The sequence below is a fragment of the Puma concolor genome, chromosome C2 (genome assembly GCF_028749965.1).
Source record: "Puma concolor isolate L17-30 chromosome C2, mPumCon1.1.hap2, whole genome shotgun sequence".
In the NCBI taxonomy this organism is placed as follows: Eukaryota; Metazoa; Chordata; class Mammalia; order Carnivora; family Felidae; genus Puma; species Puma concolor.
In genome coordinates, this window is record NC_141675.1 from 146,974,860 (window position 1) to 146,994,611 (window position 19,752).

A 19,752-nucleotide genomic window follows, 5' to 3' on the forward strand; every position below is an offset into this window, starting at 1 on the left:
CCTATAAACCGAGGGGTGCCCCTGAGACCAACTGCACGTGCCCTCCGGGTGGACTTACACCCACCCAGAAGCAAGGTGCCTTCCGATCTACACCAAGCAGGCGCCTGCCCCCACCAGCTGGCCAGCCATGCTTCCAGTGCTCAGAACCAATCTCCAAGATCCTGGCCCCCTGGCCACACTAGGGGTACACAGCCAAAGGAAACGTAAGCAGAGGGCAAGTGATATGAGGAACACACTTCTTTCTTATCTGCTCACCCTTCAGGCCAAGCCTTACAAACACAGAGTATAGTGGGACTGGCTTGATTCCTATGCAATACATTTAGGGGTTAAAAAAAATAAATGATTACTACTAACTATCAAGAACAAGAAACAGGACTTAACGGTTCTGGCTCCAAGTCAATCACAGCGCCACTGACTTACGCCCCACGGAGCACACTACCATGGCTAATTGCTCTCCAGATGGCGGCTTGTACTTTTCCAGGCGGAATCTCATCTCCCCAAGCCTTGCCTCACCTTTCTACGGCTCTTTGTGTTTTCCCAACGTCCTCGATGTGTGCAGAGGGCTTTGCAACACCTCTGAATTTACGGCCACCTACAGATTTAATTAGCAGACTGTTTACTTCCCCCTTCACTCTTTGGAATATCTTAAGTAAAACCAGGCCTCCATTGAGCCCATGGGTACTCCACCCTGGGCCTCCATCCAATCAGCTCCCAGTGGAACAGTGTTTGCCCAGCTCCAGCCCCGGGCCTGGCCCTTGTCCAAGGCAAGTCTGTGCTGAGCCAGCCACTGGGTACCACGTGAGGGCCCTCCACCCCCACGGCCACCTGTGTGAGGAGACTGTGCCCAAGGAAGGGCAGAGGTGGTCAAAGAAAACACTAAAGTGACACCCAGTTAAGGCCAGGCTTTATTAGAAAAAGAAAGGGCACGGACCGGCCAGTTAAACACACATTCTTCAGGACTTCTCTATGTAACCCAGACCTTAGAGGGAAAAAGAAATTAATAAAAAGCAGTAACGAAATGGAGGGAAGGAGAGAGCATAGATGAAATGGAGAAAGTAGGGCCAGAAGGGGAAGGAGGGCAGGAGGGGAGGAAAGAGGATGGTCTGGTTTTGGGGTTTTTTTATTAGCCACTAACTGTATCAACTAACAAACACCAAGTGACGGTGCGTATTATGTGCAACAACACAGGAGTTTTGTTTGTTGGTGTGTTTAAGTCATCTCTACACCCAACGTGGGGCTCAAACTCACAACCCCAAGATCAAGAGTCACAGGCTCCACCGACTGAGCCAGCCAGGCGCCCCAACAATACAGGAGTTTAGAAAAAGGAAACAAGATCTCTCATGGCAAGGATTTTGGCATCCATCGGGAGAAACAAATCAGCAACCAGCAGCAAGGGAAACAAACGCGAAACCAACAGCAAGCCTGGCGAACAGGCCTATCATTCATTCTCCTGCAGAGCCCTTTAATGATGCTAGGGCTAACGCATTACTCTGGCCAAGGAGCAAGAGTAGAGGTTTCACGGAAACCTCCCTCTGGACCAACTAAACCAGGCTCGGTCTCAGATGCCCCCACCCAAACAGCCCAGCACTGACGCATTATTACGGAGACGACAAACCAGCATATGAAATCTCACCTTGATACGGGATGTCTCCTCTCCTTCGCTATGCTACAGCTTACACACTCCTGATTCATTTTTCCTAAACTCTCGTGGGGGACTACTCTCATTTCTTTATTCCTAAGCTTTTAAAGGGGAGTCAAACAATGAAATTTGGGGCCCTATGATCACTCATAGTAGGTGCTGATACCATGTCTACCCGATCGTCCAACATTGCCTAAATTAATTTTGCTGCAGAGAAAATCCTTCTGTCTTTCCAATGAGCTAGTTAGGAAAACTCGTTGTTTCGGAAGTGGCTCCCCCCTGTTTGTCATTTTCCCCAAACCCTGGCTTCCAACATGCTTTGCAAGGCCCGTCAGAGCTAAGATATTCCTAAAATAAGAGATAACTCACCCACTCTTGCAAGTTACCCCAGGAAAATAAGTAGGCGGTCACTGTCCAGAGCAAGGCTATCCAATAAAAACATCACTTCAAATTTTGTAGTAGCTACATTTAAAAAAAAGTAAAAAAAAAAAAAAAAAAAAAAAAGTAAAACTAAATACAATAACCGATATTATTCAACCCAATATATCATAAATATTATTTCAACATATAATCAATATAAAAGTTATTGAGGGGCACCTGGCTGGCTCAGTCAGTGGAGCACGTAGCTCTTGATCTCAGGGTGGTGAGTTCGAGTCCCACACTGGGCATAGAGATTGCTTACATAAAAAAATTAAACTAAAAGCAAAGAAGAATTTCTACTTTTTAAAAAAAAATGTTAATGTTTATTTATTTTTGAGAGAGAAAGAGAGAGAGAGAAAAAATGTGAGCGGGGGAGGGTCAGACAGAGAGGAGACACAGAATCCGAGGCAGGCTCCAGGCTCTGAGCTGTCAGCACACAGCCCGACGCAGGACTTGAACTCACCAACGGTGAGATCATGACCTGAGCTGAAGTCCAACATTCAGCCGACTGAGGCACCCAGGAGCCCCAAGAATTTCTACCTTAAAAAAAATTTTTTTTGAGAAGCAGTTGAGATTTTTCTTACTAAGTCTTTCTTACTAAGTCTTCGAAATCTGATCTGTAGTTCACATGTCCAACACATCCTAATTCAGACATTTCAAGGGCTCGGCAGCCACATGTGGCTGGCAGTCACCAGAGTGGGCAGTAGAGCTAGAGCCCCTCTGACTATACACGTAGCCAGGAGGAAACGAGGCTCGATACAGAACTTCTGAAGTGTGAGGATTTCCTGAGGTTCTAAATGCCCAATTCTAGGACATGCTAAGCTTTCCTTTTCATGGCCCTTTCAAGGGACAAAGATGCCCTCCAGTCTTTTGGAAAGAACTGCCTGGAATCGGGAGAACCTCTCCAGGGTCCTGAGTTTCAGGTCCAAAACCAACACCCTCAATATGATAGAAAACACAAAATATTACCTCCCAAGTAAAAAAAAAAAAAAAACATGCTAAGGGCTTACACAAAATGTGTCCAAACTCACTAGTAACATCTAAGCCCCCTACACTCTGGCCAGGGGACGTTGTCTTTTGTGGAGCCCCACGCCTTATTAGAAAGTCATTAAAAAATAAATAAATAGGTAAATAAATAAATGGTCGTTAAATCTCAGTGCCTGCACTGAGAGAGCAGACATCTTTAACTACAGGAAACTGAGTCCCTGCGTTCATGACCTGCCCTGTTCCAAGTTCCAGGATAAACCAAAGAATCCAAAATCAGCACTTCAGAATCTTCACTTCTGCCTGCCCATCACTGAGTCTCCAGCACCCCACGAGCCCTAAAGGAATCATCACTGTTAGCGTATCTGCCGTGTTTGACAGTTTTTACTCAGGGTCTTTGTTGCTCTAAGTTGATCCAGGAAGTTCTCGCTAACCCAATTTTTTCTCATATCACCTTAGAAGAAAGTTATTTCAATACTCTGATTAAAATTCATGAAAGGTATCGAAATTGAGCTTTGTGAAGCTGAGTGGGAAAATGACCCCATTTGCTTAGTGGGAAAATGACCCCATTTGAGGCACTGTGGATTGGGTAATAAGTGTGCCCACTCCCCACCCCTCCCCCCTCTCCCCAGAGACCCCTGGCTATCAGATCCCATGGGAGCTCTGGGATCACGGCAGGTCCCTTTTTTTGCTTAATGTTTATTTATTTTTGAGAGAGAAAGAGAGCACACAAGCCGGGGAGGGACAGAGAGAGGGAGGGGGGGACACAGGATCTGATGCAGGTTCTGTCCTGACAGCAGAGAGCCTGATGCGGGGCTAGAACTCGTGAACCGTGAGATCATGACCTGAGCTGAAATCGGATGCTTAACTGACTGAGCCACTCATGTGCCCACAGCAGGTCCCTTTAACTGTCAAGTCAGCCTGACGGCTGCTTCTCCACCCAAGTCTTTTTTCCCTTCCTATTGCCCTGATCTCTTTTGGGGTTCAGACTCTCCACACGTCCCCATGGGACCACAACAGCCACCAGACAAGCATTTGCAGCTGACAGGAGAGTCTGAGGTCCAGCCCGGGCACATCCCCGTACTTGGGAAGACACTCAGATCATTACTTATTCTCTTCCGAGCAAGCAAAGGCTTCCAGAACAGAATCTAGAATGGACCTGCCCTCAAGACCTCCTGGGGCCCCAATGAAAAGAGACACACGAACGTATTAAAAGAAGACAATGGGTGATTATGGCAGCAGAGAGGATCTTGGAAAGCTTTCAAGAGATAACGGTGCCTGCACTGAACCTTAAAAAGTAAGCAAGAATAGACCCGAAGGGGAGAAAATGCTACTCAGAAGTTTGGGGCCAACACTTTTTGAGCTTCTTACTGGGTGCCAAGCCCATTGGAAACATCTACAGGAATTAACTCATTTACTCCTCACAACAGCCCTAGCAGGTGGGTACTATTGTTATCCCCATTTGACAGATAAGAAAACTGAGGCATGGAGCAAGGTCATTCTGTGAATAAGTGGACAAGCAGACCATGCAAACCGAGCACTGCAACCACGACAGCCCTGCAGCTGCACATGTGGGAGCATGTTATGTTTGTGGACTTGTGAGTGGAGGTTGTAACGTGGACCACGTTGGCGGCCAGGAAGGTAGTTTAAATGCAAGAACTTCCGAGCAGAGTAACGAGGACAGTCGAGGACCACTGGAGCCCAGAAGAGCCAGCTACGTACATCAAATTCAAAGTCACATCTGGCACTCTTCAATCCAGACTCAGCCACCCCGTTGGTAGCTGCCAATCTGTGTCCACTTCGGGGTTGAGTCAGCAAGGCTGGGGCGAGCGAGAGGTGAGGCAGAAGGGGCAGAGCAGTGGGCACCTGAGTGGCTCCGTCAGTTAAGAGTCCAACTCTTGATTTCAGCTCAGGTCATAATCCCAGGGTTGTGGGATCAAGCCCCACATCAGGCTCCAAGCGGAGCGTGGAGCTTACTTAAGATTCTCTCTCCCTCTCTCTCTCTCTCTGTCCCTCTCCCGCTTGCACGCACGCATGCTCTCTCTCAAAATATAAACTTAAAGAAAGAAAAAAAAGAAGGGGCAGAGCAGGGCACATACGCCAGATCAAGAAGCTTGGTGCTTCACCCAATGAATACTGGGGAAAACTCAGACAGGTTATAACCAGGACTGACGTGATCAGACATGTGTTAAGACGGATGGCTGACCTCCATGGAGAAGATGCAGCGACAGGGAGGAGGCGGTGATATGCAGCCAGGAGAGAGGGTAAGTAGAGTGTATCAGTCAGCTGGAGCTGCTGTAACAAAGCAACACACACCAAATGATGTCAAAGACTGGAAATGTGGGTACCGTTCTGGAGACAAGTCTAAAACAAAGATGTGGGCAGGGCTGTGCTCCAACTGGAGGCTCCAGGGAGGGCCCCTTCCCCATCTCGTCCACCTTCTGGTGGCTCCTGCAATCACAGCTTGTAGGCACATCATCTCAATTTCTGCCTGCATCACTCCAGCCCCCTCCCATCGTGTCATGTCTCTGAATCTGAATCATCAGGTTTTGGGCCCAGCTGACTCCCACATGACCTCTTCTTAATAAACTGCATCTATGGGGCGCCTGGGTGGTGCAGTCGGTTAAGCGTCCGACTTCAGCCAGGTCACGATCTCGCGGTCCGTGAGTTCGAGCCCCGCATCAGGCTCTGGGCTGATGGCTCGGAGCCTGGAGCCTGTTTCCGATTCCGTGTCTCCCTCTCTCTCTGCCCCTCCCCCGTTCATGCTCTGTCTCTCTCTGTCCCAAAAATAAATAAAAAACGTTGAAAAAAAAAATTAAAAAAAAAAAAATAAACTGCATCTGCCAAGACCCTGCTTCCAAGCCAGGTCACATCCTGAGGTCCTAGCAGACATGAGTTTGGGGGACACCACCCAACTCACTACATAAGACCAGTGGCAGGGATAGTAGGACTGAATGGGGAGACGAAGGGACATTGTAGAGGAAGGTGTAGAGAAGCAAGGATGGGATGCTGTCTTCCTGGAGAGTGCAAAAATCAGAATACACACCTTTACTTACATAAAGCGATACAGCAAGGATTCACAAGAGACCAAGAAAAGTAGTTACCTTCGTGTATACTTTATCAGAGCATCTATCGGAAACCACGGAAAGGCAGAAACGCAAAGCGTATCCAAAACACGGGATGAAAAATCATTATCCTTATTGATTACCATGATTATCAAGGGTGAAGCTCAAGCCGTGGTGTTACAAGTCAGGTCTGGGGCTGCCTTTCGGGGCATTCTCACAGGACGGGACCACAGGAAGGTTCTGAGTTCTTAGCAGGTTCTGGATCTGAGCGCCGCTTACACCGGTATGTCGTTTGTAAGAATCCATCCAATCAGATGCTTCCAAAAATGCACGCTTTTCTGTATGTGTGTTGTGTTGCCATTTCACTAAATAAGCACGTATACACACAAATGTTGATGACCAGCTTCCTCTCTGCAAAACGCGGGTGAGATCCCCCCGCGTCTACAGCAAAGCTCTCCTCGCCGACAATATCGATAATTCTAAGGATGATGACACAGGATGCGGATGCCATGCAAATGTAACATCATGGGATTTCACGGAACAAAGTCCATGTGACACGCTCTAAGAGATCATCTTTTTTTCCCAAAAGAAACGTGCATATCACAACGTTTTGATTAGTGCTGCCTTTGTTTCGAGAGAGATTTGGCCTCCACTGTCACAGCCTGAAATTTTAGCCTTAAGCAGGAAGGGGGGAGGGGGTCCCGGAAAGATTTCTATGCTTTTCTTAACTGAAACGAAACACCAAAAATGGATTTTCCACAAGAAGTGACAGGGGGAGGAGGCTCGCGGCCTGCATACGTCGAACCCGGCACGGCTGCTCGAGGCAGCCACCTAGCAGGCCTCCCGGAATGGAAACACCAGATTTAAACTGGTGTCATAACAATAAAAGGGCCCATAAATGGGAAACCCAGAAGGCCTCGCAGAACGGGACAGCTGGTGCGAGAGTGAGGGTTACAGACCTAAGTGGTCCCCAGACTTCCGGAGCCTGCTGAACGTCGCCTCACACACACTTAAACATCCATTTGCCTTCAGGAGCACACACACACCACATATATAAAACCTCTCAACAGGAAATTTCTGCCATTCTTAAACGGCCTTGCCTAAATAAAATACCTTTGACAGACTACTCCAAGCCATTGGATGTGTTAAACGAGAGGAGAAAAGAGAATGGGTTGGTTATTCCACAATAAACAGTCTGCTCGGGCGCACAGGGTCACGTGGGCAGACTGGACTGACCAGTAGAGGGGTATAAATGCGAAGGGGGTGGGTAATGTAGTGGCCTTGAAGGGGGGGTGGGGGAATCGACAATCTCAGCCCCCCCAGAGCCACCCCGGTGCTGTCATCAGCTGATGAGCGTAGTTTTTGGGGATCCACAAAACCCACACCACATGGCTTTGCTCATGCCATCTGCTGGCTCGCTTCCCCACTTTCTCATCTGTAAAATGGGATAACAATACCCATCTGCAGAGATTTTTTTTTAATGATAAAGTGTAAAGATCCCAGCACAAAGAAAAGGATCTATAAAAGGTAGTCAGCATAGGGGCACCTGGGTGGCTCAGTCGGTTAAGCGTCCGACTCTTGATTTCAGCTCAGGTCACCATCTCACGGTTCGTGAGTTCAAGCCCCTCATTAGGCTCCGCACTGACAGCAGGAAGCCTGCTTGGGATTCTGTCTGCGTCTCTCTCTGTCCCTCACCCGCTTGCTCTCTATTTCTCTCTCAAAATAAATAAAAATAAAAAACTTCTGGGGTGCCTGAGTGGCTCAGTCAGTTATGTGTTCAACTCGATATTGGCTCAGGTCATGATCTCACGGTTTGTAAGATCAAGCCCCATGTCGGGTTCCACACCGAGTATGGAGTCTGCTTAGGATTCTCTTTCTCCCTCTCTCTCTACCCCTCCCCAACTAGAGCTGTCTCTCTCAAAATAAATAAACATTTTAAAAAGGAGAAAAAAAAGAAAGAAAAAACTTAAAGAGAAAAGGTAGCCAAGCATAACGGTCATAGTCATAAAAGTCATTTATATAATTAATTACTTACTTTAAAAAAAAAAATGGCCACTCATTCTTTACCCAGAAGAGAGTATAAACTGAAGGACGGCCTTTGACCTGCAAGTCCCATTAATTCCCCCAGAAAAGCTCAATAAGGAAAGCACAGAAGGGGCCGCAGGAAGACACTGATGAAAAGGGGCAGGAAAGTGGGGACAAAACTACATTACCTTCCTGGACTAGTTTTCAAGGGCTGTCATAACAAAACACCACAAACTGAGTGGCTTCAACAACAGAAATTTCTGTTCCCACAGTTCTGGAGGCCAGAAGTCCAAGATGGAGGCACTGGCAGGTGGGTCTCTTCCGAGGCCTCGCTCCTTGGCTGGCCGACGGCCGCCTTCCCACTCCACCCTCGCGTGGTCTTCCCTCTGTGCTCAAGCATCGTGGCGCCTCCTTGCGTGCCCACATTCCCTCTTCTTCATGAGGACACGACTCATACTGGATTAGGTCCACTGTAATAGCCTCATTCTAACTTAGTCACCTCCTTAAAAACCTGGTCTCCAAATTCAGTCAAATTCTAAGGCACAGGGCTTAGGACTTCAACATGAATTGCCGGGGGCGGGGGCGGGGGGGGGCGGGATACGATTCAGCCCATTTGACTTGTCTACACTGAAATTTGCCCGTGTTGAATCGGGTGTTCACAGAACAAAAGAATCCACGTGCTACAAAGGACAGATGAAGGCGCACTGGAGTGAGATGGGGGAGGCATGAGAGCCGACAGTAAGTGGTTACAGGTTGGGGGGTTGACTTACTCCCCCGACCCGGGACAGCGGGGGGCACGTGGGGGGCAGAAGAATGGCCATCACTGGAAGTTTCAGGGAGGCAACCTCCATTCCCTGCAGTAAACAACTTTGTAACAATTCACTTGCTCAGCCAAGCTCAAGGCTGTCCAGGCTCTTTTTGATGGACTTTTGTGCCTTCCTTTGGGGCTTAACAAAGGCCAGCCCACCTTGTATCCATGTCACCCCTACAACCTGGGAGCACGCACTGCTCCAACATCACTCCACAGAGGGATCAGATAGGGTCAGCCTCAGAGAGGGAAGTGGCTTGACCAAGGTCAACTAGCTAATCGGGAGTCGGCACAGGAGATGGAACCCGGACTCTCTGATGCAGGGTGTCTGTTCTTCCCTTGGCTCCATAACAGAAACCACAACAAAGGCTCAGGTAACATTCTTCAGCCACGGTGTCACAGACAAGATTCGTGGGTTGGAGAGCCTTATCAATCCTTCCGACTCTAAAATCCCAAACCAGAGGCAACCATAGCAGAAGGCCAGGAAATAGCGGGGAGAGACTCTCAAAGGTGACGTCAGCTTCCTCAAAGCCAACCGCAATCCAACTGTATGACATTCTAGATAAGGCTAAACTATGGAGACAGTAAAAGATCAGTGGTTACCAGGGGCAAAGGAGGAGGGAGAAACGTATAGACAGAGCATAGAGGATTTTTAGGGCAGTGGAACTATTCTGTACGATATTTTAATGGGAGATACACATCATTGGACATGTTTGGACACATTTGTCCAAACCCAGAATCTACAACACCAAGAGTGAACTTGAATATGAACTATGGACTCTGGGTAACAATCATGCATCAATGTAGGGTCATCAAATGTAACAAATGTACACGCCAGGAGGGATGTTGATAACAAGGGAGACTGTGTATGTGTGGGGACAGGAGGGATACAGAAACTCTCTCTGAACTTTCTGCTCAATTTTAATGTGAACCTAAAACTGCTCTAAAACATAATAAACTCTAGGGGTGCCTGAGTGGCTCAGTTGGTGGAGCATCTGATTTCAGCTCACATCATGGTCTCCCCGGTTCGTGAGTTAGAGCCCTGCAGTGGGCTCTGTGCTGACAGCTCGGGGCCCGGAGCCTGCTTCAGATTCTGTGTCTCCCCCCTCTCTGCCCCTCCCCACTCATGCCTCCTCTCTCAAAATAAATAAACTTTAAAAAAATAAAAATAAACAAAGTCAATAAACGAACAACAAAACCCAGCCAACAACAGGTCACCTACAGCCATTTCGCCAGCTGGTGCATCGGAACTCTTAGGGATGCCTCCCATTCCCCTTTTACACTTTTGGTTCATCAAATCAGATGCAGGATGCTGGAAGCTAGAAAGACCTTCAGGAATGACTGGCTTCAACCTCAACGTCTCACAGATGAGGAATCCAAAGGAAGTTGTTCCTTGTTTTATTCCATTGATTTGTTTTGTTACGGGGTACGTTAAGGAATTAAAAGACAAGCCAATGGCAGTGTTTTCTAAAACTTTAAAACAATGTTCAAACAATAAACCCAAAAACTTCAGTCTATCTGAAAGCAAAAAAAGAGAGAGAGATTCAATTAAGAGTAACAAAATAGGAGTGCCTGGGTGGCTCAGTTTGGCATCTGACTTCAGCTCAGGCCATGATCTCACAGTTGGTGAGTTTGAGCCCCGCGTCGGGCTCTGGGCTGATGGCTCAGAGCCTGGAGCCTGCTTCCGATTCTGTGTCTCCTTCTCTCTCTGCCCCTCCCCCGCTCACACTCTGTCTCTGTCTCTCAAAAAATAAATAAATGTTAAAAAAAATTAAAAACAAAAAAACAAAAAAACAGCAACAGAATAAATGATTAAGACCCAGCGCTGTGGTGAGACTCATCTAGATCAACAGATCAAGACTTCTGGAAGGCAGTTTGGCAATGCAAATTAACAGCCTTTTTTTTTAATGCCATATTTAATACAGATACCACATCCTGGGAATTTATCCTGAAAAAAATAAGTTTTAAAAAAGAAAGAAAAAAAAGGCAATACAGACATAAAGAACGTCAAAAAAAAAAAAAAAATTTAATAGCGGCAAAAAAAAAAAAAAAAAGCCCACAAGATAAATATTCAAGTATACGAGAATGGTTAAGTAAATGATCGCTGGAATGTGCGATCGTCGTAAATGACAAGTTGGGGGCCAATGCAGCCAGAATGCACATGTTGACACTGCGATGTTACGTGAAAAGAAACAAAACACAAAGCTGTATCTATGCAGGAGTTACAAATATGTTGAAAGGACATGACAATTAATTACGGATAAGAAGGAACAGAGAAACCCAAAAGCAATCAACATGTTCCTACAGTAGGAATGTGGGAGAATGCCCCCTTTTAAATGCACTTGATTGTTCTTAATAATCCTGCAGTAAAGAAAACTCCATTTTAAAGACTAAGCTGATATGTTTGCAACTCAAAGTCCCATTTAGAAGCTGCATGTTTGCTCAGGTCTGCCTGCAGCCCCTGCCCAGTAAAGCAGTTTGAGAATACCAAAGCAGAGGCCTGGACCCTTATCAGAACTCGATCCGCAGCGTGTTCCCTTTCCCTGGAACCAGCCGCCTGCCTCTGTCCCTCAGTGGATATTTGCAATGAGCGCTATGCCCTCAACCCTACACCCACCACGTGCCGCGAACCACACTCCAAGGCACCCCCTCCATGAACATCCCCTTTCCACTCTGTCTCCCTCTCTGCTTGGCCTGTTGGGTAGTCCTACCTCCAGGCAAAAGTGGATTCTCCTAAGACCGCACACCTCAGCCCCTCACTGTTTTCCCTGCCCCTATCCCTCACCACCCCTCAGAACTTCCATGATTTTCTACGCATACTTTCAGCATCCAGACACAAATTCTTCCCCATCCATCCGCAGGCTCGGTCCTTGGCGACCCGTCCCCAAGCCTCGGCAACCCTTAACTAAGCCCAGGTCCCCAAGAGCTCACCTTGGAATCAAAGGCATATTGGCACGATGGACTTAGATTCTTTTGTTTGCGTGTCTCCTAGTTTCTCTTTCTCTTCTGGTTCCAAACTGCGTACCTGGCTGCTTGCTCACTGCTGTGGACTGAATGTCTGTGTCCTCCAAAATTTCAGGTGGTGAAGCCCTCATCACTAGTGGGATGGTGTTTGGAGGCTGGGTCTTTGAGAGATGGGTTTTGGTAAGATCACGAGGGTAGAGCCCCTTGATGGAACTGATTAAAAAGAAGAAGAAAAGAAAAGAAACGTGGGATCTCTGAATGTGCATGCACCGAGAAAGGCCACAGTATAAGATGAAGGCGACAGAACCAGGAGAAGAGCCCACGCTGAGAATCCAACCAGGAGGTCACCCTGATCTCAGGACTTCCAGTCTCTACACCGCCAGAAATAAAAGTCTGCTGTCTGACCCACCCAGCCTATGACATTTCCTTAGGTAGCAGCCTCGATGTGGACACAAACCCACCCACCCTTCCCCTCAGAGTGCATGCTGCCTCATTCATTTTGACTCCTGTGACAGCATCAGACTCATCCTGGCCAAAGACTGCTCACCGGCAACTAAGACACCTCCCTCTTGCCAGCGGGTCCTGGCAGAATTTGCCTGTGTGTCTCTAGTCTCTCCTGAGTACAGCCCTTTCTTGCTTTGGGCTTATCTCTTAGCTGTCCTCCAAAGACTGCCCTCTTGGCAATGACCCATGCACCATGCGTACAGACTGACTGCTGATGTCGTAAATCAGGGCAAACACAGATCAAGCTTCTGTGTGGTGAAGCTGTGGGAAAGCAAGATCAATTCAAAGAGAAAGCAAGATCAATTCAAAGAGTTTGGACTCCAAGAAGAGTTCACTGAGACACAAGAAGAGGTAGATGGGAAAAGCAAAAATGGGAATAATCCTGGGGCGCCTGGGTGGCTCAGTCAGTTAAGCATCTGACTTCAGCTCAGGTCAGGATCTCACAGCTTGTGAGTTCAAGCCCCACATAGGGCTCGGTGCTGACAGCTCAGGGCCTGAAGCCCCTTCTCTGTCTCTCTCTTACTCTCTCTTTCTTTCTTTCTCTCAAAAATAAATAGTCCAGATCTAGAGACCATGTGAGCAAAAAACAAAAAGGAAGGGAAGGAAGGAACGTAGAAAACAGGATACAACCCAAAGCAAAAGGGATTTCTGTTTCACTGGCTCAAAGTATTTGAGAAAAGAGTCCTGAGAGATGAAATGCAGAATGCAGGGCTGGGACCAAAGGGCCTTTGAAAGTTTAAACTCATGGTGACATACGGGTATCGGCCTGGCTCTATCTGTACAGCAAGTGACTCTTGATTTTCGGGTCATGAGTTCAAGCCCCACGTTGGGCATAGAACCTACTTAAAAAGAAACAAAACAGGGGCGCCTACACGGCTCAGTTGGTTAAGCATCCGACTTTGGCTCAGGTCATGATCTCATAGTTTGTGGGTTCGAGCCTCGCGTGGGGCTCCGTGCTGACTGCTCACAGCCTGGAGCCTGCTTTAGATTCTATGTCTCCCTCTCTCTCTGCTCCTCCCCTGCTTGCACTCTGTCTCACTCTCTCAAAAATAAACATTAAAAAAATAATTTAAAAAATAAAAATTAAAAAATTAAAAAGACAAAAGCAAAAAGCCACAATAAAAAAAATAGTAATAAATTCATGATGACATTATCAGCTTTAGGAAAATCTAATCTCCTAGCAGTAAGTACACATCCACATTGCAGGTCCCTACCTGCTTTAAACAGGCCATGTAATGGAGTGGTGCTTAGACGCTCTTGTGGGTTAAAATGTGTCCCCCCCCAAAAAAGGACATGTCTAGCACCTATGAATAAGACCTTATTTGGAAATCGAGTCTTTGCAGATGTAACCAAGTTTAGGTCATAAAGGATGAGGATGGGCCCTACACCCGATAGCTGGTGTCTTTATAAGAGAGAGAAGGAGATTTTTTTTTTTAATTTAAATCCAAGGTAGTTAACATACAGCTACATACAGTTATACATATACAACTAACATATACATATACAGTTACATATACATATACAGTTAACATACAGTAATAATGATTTCCGGTGTAGAATTTAGTGATTCATCACGTACATATAACCAGTGCTCATCCCAACAAGTGCCCTCCTTAATGCCCATCACCCATTTGGCCCATCCCTTCACCCAAACCCTCCAGCAAACCCTTAGTTTGTTCTCTGTATTTAAGAGTCTCTTATGGTTGGCCTCCTTCAAGAGAGGAGATTCAGAGACAGACACACAGCCACAAGAGACAACTGCCATGTGAAGAAGGAGGCTGAGGCTGGGAGTGATACTGTCACAAGCCCAGGAAGACCTGGGGGCCAGCAGACGCTGGAAGAAGCAAGACCCCCCCCTCCCTAAGAACCTTCGGAGGGAGCATAGCCCTGCCAACACCTTGACTTTGGACTTCTAGCAACCCGACTATGAGAATAAATTTCTATTGTCTTAAGACATCCAGTTTGAAGTATCTTTTGCAACAGCCTTAAAAAACTAACACGGACATGAATTAAACTTGACCTGAAAATCATCCATTCTTTGGGACCTCCAGAGAAGATGGGCTAGATCACGAGCAAGGAAGCAATCCTAGGGAAAAACCGAGGTCAAGAGGCACAACCATGTTGGGAACTATGGGTGTAAGACCACTGTCTCTGGGGAAAGGATTCTAAAGAAAGGGACACAGTCAACACTGGAAGGTCAGCAACTTTCTAATGACTAGGGGTCTGGGTTCAATCTTTGCCTGAAAGGATCCATCAACAATGGGGCTAATCCTTCCATTGATATTTAATCACTGGGCTACTTGGCTGCCCCACAGGCTTTCTCATCTTTGTTCACTCAGGCCAGAATACACATATTCTTTATTCTTCCCATTGTCCTCATCGAGGAGAGGAGCACTTTGCTATTAATCCCCATGTGTAAGTGGATTATGGAACAAGAAAATATGACTTGGAAGATTAAGTTTCTACTAGCCACCGCCAACCCAAAGATGAATGTGTATTTAATTAATGCAATTTGCTGATCAGAAAAGGAACCCCTCCTCACTGCAAAATCTTTCTAAGTTAGAGAAAACTATGCATAAGAAAGTAAGAATCACCCTTAATCTCAATACTGAAAGATATTTATTGTTGGGATTTTGGCTACACAGCATTTACTATTGGCGCCTGATGTAACTAAGAGAAATACTTTACAATTAAAGGGAAAAAAAGGCATTGATGAGATATTTGGGAAGAATCACTGAGACAGACCAAAAAAATAAAAGGCGGGGGGAGGCGGGGGAAGCCCACAGACTGTCTAGGGAAAATGCAAAAGGCTGAAGCCAGGTAATCAAAAGCCATTAGCCACTTCAACACTTGCTAGATGTCAGAGATTTCATTCAAATTAAAGGGGGAAATTCAAAGATCTGACTCAGACAGGCTGCTGCAATACTCACGGTATTAAACCATCCAACCTGACTCATGTCCTAATTAAGCTCTCCAGTTCTAAATTCCAGAAAGTAACTTTTCCAAATGGAAAAACTGTACTTTTAATATTTCCTTGAGAGCTTTTCATTTTCCCCCAAATCATGTATGGTTTTCTAGCAACCATAACATAGCAACCAGGACCATATTAAGACACACTCCTGGAATGAGTCTCCCCAAACCCCTGTAACTCAGCTGTCGTGGCTGCAGGCTGGGCCCCAGAATGTTAGGGGAGCTGGCTCTCTCTGCACCCCTAATAAAGTCCAAGCACTGTAAACTGCTAGATGCTAGTTGCTAGGAGGCCCATAAATTCACTTTTCCTGACTTGGATGGGATTCAGAACTGCTGCATCACAGGCTGCGAAGACAGCGATGACCACAATTAAAATTCAGAGGCTGTCCGTGAGGGATAATGTTAGCCCTTCTCTCTCTAATAAGCTGTGAACTGGTTCTGGTGTAAAGAATGGGCCATTAACTTAGATCTCTAATGTCTTTGGCAAGAAGAACTCCAAGATCCTAATACCAACCTGCAACAGTCATAAATATGCTCATCTTATTTTAACCCCATTTTCTCGAAGAGAGAGAAGGCCATTTGGGTATTCTTACTCGAAGCAAGTTGAAACCCCACAACAGGCTCCCACAAACCTTTCTCTTTAAGGCAACTTGGTGGTAAGCAGTCACAGGCCGATTGAATCCCCAAATAAAAGCATTAACTGTCAGGAGGGGGACGGGGAAGGGGGAAGGAAAAACAAAACAAAACAGAGATTGAATATTTTAAGTCAATATTAGGAGGTTTTAGTTGTTTTAGGTTGCGGTGAAATGTTAAAGTTCAATTGATATTTATAGATTGAAATGATAATTTCTAATCAGAGATATCAAGATGAGATAATTATTCTTACATTCAAAAAAATTTTCTAAAATGTCACAGTGCATCTCGCACTGTCTTTTTTTTCTAAAAATGTTTGACGCTCCATGGACTGCTTAAGAGGTATGACATTCTAATGATCAGACTACAAATACTTGTCCTCACATAACACTGACCACAGCAGAGTTGAGGGCTAAGGATGAGCCTTTCACGGTATGTTAACAGCAATATTCTGAAGTCATTAAATGGATGATCTTGCCCAAGCACTGAGGGGCCCAAAACCCCTGAAATGATCCATTTTTTAAAAAAACTTTCTATCCTAAAAAAGATACTTCATTTATTCCAGCTAAAATAATAACCAAAATAATCTGATACCTCAGATGATTCATTATTAATCTGACAGCTCACTTCCAAATACCTAAAAAACATCAGCTCCTGTTGTAAGTGAAGAAATTTACATATGCGTTCTCTAATGGTATTTGTGTCTTTTGAATGCAGGGTTTCTGGGGGGCGCCTGGGTGGCTCAGTCGGTTGACTTCGGCTCAGGTCATGATCTCAAAGCTTACGAGTTCAAGGCCCCCGTCGGGCTCTGTGCTGACAGCTCGGAGCCTGGAGCCTGCTTCGGATTCTGTGTCTCACTTCTCTCTCTGTCCCTCCCCCACTTTTGTCCTGTCTCTATAAAAAATAAATAAATGTAAAGAAGAAAAAAGTTTGAATGCAGGGTTTCTCAACCTCAGCACTACTGACCATGGACCAGATAATTCTTTGTTCTAGGGGACTGTCCTATGCATCACAGAATGTCAACATCGCTGGCCTCTAGATGCCTGATATCTCCTTATATCTAGATAGATACCAGTATAACCTCCCCAATGTGACAACCAAAAATATTTCCAGATGATACCAAATGTCCCCTGGCAAGCAAAACTGCCCTCTGTTAAGAACTTCTGTCCTCACCTAACACAACAAAAATATCACCCAGCAGAAATGTAATGCCCAAAAGCTGATACCCAAAGACACCTCACTTTCAAATTACTTTGCAAATATTTCCTGCATGTGCCTTTGGTAAATAAGTAAAATAACTGAATCATATGCACTGAGTTTTTGAAGTAAACAGGCTATTTTTCTTTTTTTTTTTAATGTCAAATCACAAGGAGCCAAGAATACTCAATGAAGAAAAGACAGTCTCTTCAATAAATGGTGCTGGGAAAACTGGATATTCACATATAAAAGAACAAAACTTGACCCCTACCTTACACCTCTCAAAACTTAAACTGAAATGTATTAAGGACCTAAATGTAAGACCCAAAGCCATGAAACTCCTAGAAGAAAACACAGGAAGAAAGCTCCCTGACATGAGCCTTGGTAATGATTTTTTGGAAATCATGTCTAAAAACACAAGCAAAAGGGGTGGCTGGCTGGCTCAGTCAGGAGAGCATCTTACTTTTGATCCTGGGATCATGAGTTCAAGCCCCATGTTGGGCATGGAGCCTACTTAAGTAATAATAATGATAATAATAAATAAAAATAAAAACACAAGCAACAGAATCAAAAACAAGTGGGCTTACATCAAACTTGAAACCTACCTACCGAAAGAAACCAACAAAGTGAAAAGACAACCTACAAAAGAGGAAAAAGTATTTGCAAGCCATTTATCCGATAAGAGGTGAGTATCAAAAACATAAAGAACTCCTATAACTCAATAGCAAAAAGCTAAATAACCCAATTTAAAAATGGGCAAAGGACCTGAATAGACATTTCTCCAAAGAAGATACATGAATGGCCAACAGGCACATGAAATGATGTTCAACACAGTCATCATTAGGGAAACGAAAATCAAAACCAGAGTGAGGTATCACTTCACATGGGTCAGAATGGCCATCATCAAAAAGACAACAGCAGGGCACCTGGGTGGCTCCATCCATTGAGAATCTGACTCTTATTTCAGCTCAGGTCATGAGTCATTTTGGCTCGGTGCGTTAGTTCTAGCCCTGCATTAGGTTCCACACTAACAATGCTCAGTACAGAGCCTGCCTGGGATTCTCTCTTTCTCTCTCTCTCTCTCTGCCCCTCCAGCACCTCGCCCCTTAAAAAAAAAAAAAAAAAGACAAGAGAGAACAAATGCTGGCCAAGATGTGGGGAAACTGGAATCTTCACACGTTGCTGATAGAAATGTAAAATGGTGCAACCACTTTGAAAACAATCTGTCAGCTCCTCAGAAAATTAAACATAGAATTACCATATGACCTTAGTGATTCCACTGCTAGGTGTTTACCAAAAAAAATTATTAAATGAGTATCCAAACACATATTTGTTACACTGGTGCTCAGAGCAGTAACTATCCACAATAGCCAAAAGGTGGGCTCGATCCCAATGTCCATCAGTTGATGAATGAATAAATGAAATGCAGCATTATCCATACAGTAAAATATTACTAAGCAATAAAAAGGGATTCTGACACATGCTGCAACACAGATGACCCTTGAAAGCATGATGCTAAGCAAAAGAATGTGGACACAAAAGGTCACATTTTATATAATTCCATTTACAGGTAATGCCCAGAACAGGCAAATCTACAGACACAGATCCGTAGTCACCAGAGGTGAGAGGGAGGCATGGGGAGAGGAAGTGCATAATAATGAGCACAGGGTTCCTTTTAGGGGTGATGAAAATGTTCTAGAATTGATTATGGGGATAGCTGCACAACTCTATAAATATACCAAAAACCACGGAATTGTACACTTTAAGGAACTAAATTGTATGGCATGTACATTACATGTTAATAAAGCTGTTATAAAACAAAAGCAACCTAGGGGCACCTGGAGGGCTCAGTTGGTACAGCATGTGACTCTCAATCGCAGTGTCGTAAGTTCGAGCCCCGTGTCAGGTGTAGAGATTACTTAAAAATAAAATCTTAACAATATCCAAATTATGGAAAGAGTCTAAATGTCCATCAACTGATAAATGGATAAATAAGATGTGGTATATATACAAAATGGAATATTACTTGGCAATGAGAAAGAATGAAATCATGCCATTTGCAGCAACGTGGATGGAACTGGAAGGTATAATGAATGCTAAGTGAAATAAGTCAGTCAGAGAAGGACAAACACCATATGTTTTCACTTATACGTGGATGTTGAGAAACTTAACAGAAGAGCATGAGGGAGGGGAAGGGGAAAAAAGTAGTTACAAACAGAGAGGGAGGAAGGAGAACCATAAGAGACTCTTAAATACAGAAAACAAACTGAGGGTTAATGGGGGTGTGGGAGAGAGGAGAAAATGGGTGATGGGCAATGAGGAGGGCACTTGTTGGGATGAGCACTGGGTGTTGTATGTAAGCAATGAACCATGGGAATCTACCCCCAAAAGCAAGAGCACCCTGTCTACACTGTGTGTTAGCCAACTTGACAATAAATTATATTTAAATAATAATAAAATCTTACCAAAAAAAAAAGGCAATCTATAGACAAGGCATAGAAGACGTAATCATGCTTACAGAACACAGTCTTAAAACCCTGGTG

General features: G+C 45.1%; 1 protein-coding gene across 5 annotated transcripts in view; it reads right to left on the reverse strand.

Moving 5' to 3' along the window:
- The window catches only part of TIAM1 (TIAM Rac1 associated GEF 1), a 394,514-nt gene that overhangs the window by 367,026 nt on the left and 7,736 nt on the right, over positions 1-19,752 (reverse strand). For 2 of the 5 annotated variants that reach the window (XM_086675833.1, XM_086675832.1), the window contains exon 2: positions 11,873-12,118. The exons of 2 other annotated variants lie outside the window; for them this stretch is intronic. The gene's annotated coding sequence lies outside the window, so the exon portion shown is untranslated. Of the gene's footprint in view, positions 1-2,008; positions 2,080-11,872; positions 12,119-19,752 lie in introns of those variants that run through there. One more of the 5 variants, XM_086675834.1, reaches the window with a different exon arrangement.